This window comes from Cynara cardunculus (assembly GCF_001531365.2).
Source record: "Cynara cardunculus var. scolymus isolate 2C chromosome LG 12, CcrdV1, whole genome shotgun sequence".
In the NCBI taxonomy this organism is placed as follows: domain Eukaryota; kingdom Viridiplantae; phylum Streptophyta; class Magnoliopsida; order Asterales; family Asteraceae; genus Cynara; species Cynara cardunculus.
Window position 1 is genome coordinate 9116359 of NC_037539.1, and position 2145 is coordinate 9118503.

Consider the following 2145-nt stretch of genomic DNA (forward strand, 5'->3'; position numbering starts at 1 on the left):
TATTTATTTTTTATTGCATCAATTAATTTTTTTCTATTAAATTGATTTTTTTGCATTAGTAGAAAACATTTGGACTTTTTTTTAAAAAAATCTTCAAATTTATATATGAATTTTAAAAAAACGAGATTTGAAATGAAAAATAGATTGTATTGCATTAATTTTTGGAAAAAAAAACAAATTTTAGTTATTTTTGTATAATTATTTTGCAAGTTGGTTCCCCAAAATAGGAATCAAGTGCAAGTTAGTTCCCCAAAATGACGATTTTGAAAGTTGGTTTCCTAAAATAGGAATCAGATGCAACTTGGTTCCCCAAAATGACGATTTTGAAAATTGGTTCCCCAAAATAGAAATCAGGTGAAAATTTGTTCTATTTTGGTACAATTTTCCCTATAAAAATGGTTTTTAATAAGAGTTTTTGTCAAATATTTTATAATATAGTATAGATATTATTCAAAATCATTTTAATAATTTTTTATATTATTACTACAACTATCATAAACCATAAAAAAAGGAAGAAAATAAAAGTTGAAAACAAACGACAACTTCTCCATATACATTGAAAGGAGTTTCTACTTTCTACCATAGTTTTTAATTAATCACTACACAAAATAAAAAAGTCAGATTATCTCATCTCCTCTAAGCTACCATGCGGTGACAATGGCATATTTCCACTGCTGCATGGCACAGCTATGAATCTACCCAACTCCTCAAGACTATCATCGCCGGAGCCACCACCTCCCTGCGATGGCGCCAAGTTAACCGGAGAAGCTGTGGTGGTGCCACCACTAAACTGACTACGCCCAGGTTGCATCTGTTGCATGCTACTCCACGAAGAAGGTTGCAGCGTTGGATCGAAAAGCGATGACAAATCGTAGGCGGTGGAAATGCAAGTTGAGGTTGGGAGGTCGGTGATGGACAATCCGGCCGGCGGCATTACCATCGGGGGCGGTGGAGGTGGAGGAGCCACTGCCTCTAGGGTTGCTAACTGAGCTTGGAAATAGGAGAGCTCCGCTTGTAAATTCGCCACCTGTTTATTGAAATATTTCACCGGAATTAGAGTCAGAAAATTAAAAGGTTAGTTAAAAAGATTAAGGTGGTGTTTGGTTTTTAGAAGGTGTTCAAGTTTTAATTAATTTTGATCGATAAGAGATACTGCTTAACTCCGAAAGCATAATTAATTGGATTATTTGTTTTTTATAAGCTGATAGATGTCTGAATCTATATAATTATTGAATTTGTGTACATTTATATAAATAAATTAAGGTTAATCAATTGAGATAAGAGAGATTGAGAAACGTCTGTTGTTGAAGGTCTGAACAACAATAAGAAGCAAATAAAGGGTTAGTTTACCTGTTACCATATAAGAGAATGATACATAAGATATAAGTATCTTTGAAAAATTAGAAAAACACAAACAATTTAAATAATCTTATTTTTTATCGAATTAAATATAAGAGGCTGATATTTTTTTTTTAAAGTTTAAACAAGAAAGGCCTAAAATTTTATTATTAAAATCTGAAAAAGAATAAAAAAAAAACTTAAAAGTTGTAAACATAAAGTTTAAACAAGAAAGGCCTAAAATTTTATTATTAAAATCTGAAAAAGAATAAAAAAAAAATACTTAAAAGTTGTAAACGAGGCATCAGGCATGCATGCAAACATTTTTCACACACGTGATACAAATGATTCACATGTGACAAAAATCACACTGTTTTGAAATATGTTTATCATACGTAAATAAATGTCTAAATATTATAAAAGACTCCTCTTTTCATATGAGTTAAGTTATATATAGTAAAATAGTTATATTAGGCTACTAGCTATATAAAAATATTGTAATTATATATATATATACTAGAAGCGTACTCGCGCAATGCAKCGAGATAYATCWTRATTTTAATATTTCATTTTATTTTTTATCTCAGTTGATGTTATAATATAGCTTTATGTGATTTTGAGAAAACAATGATGTTTTTATTTTTGAATAAAATATATGTTTGAAGAAATCATAAAAATTTGACAAAAATATATCGATATTAGTATCAAATTAACTATTTGAAATTCCTCATTTTTTGTGTAATTTTTTAATTCAATTTTTTTATAATTTAATTTATATACAATAAAGAAGTAATTTATATTTGGTTT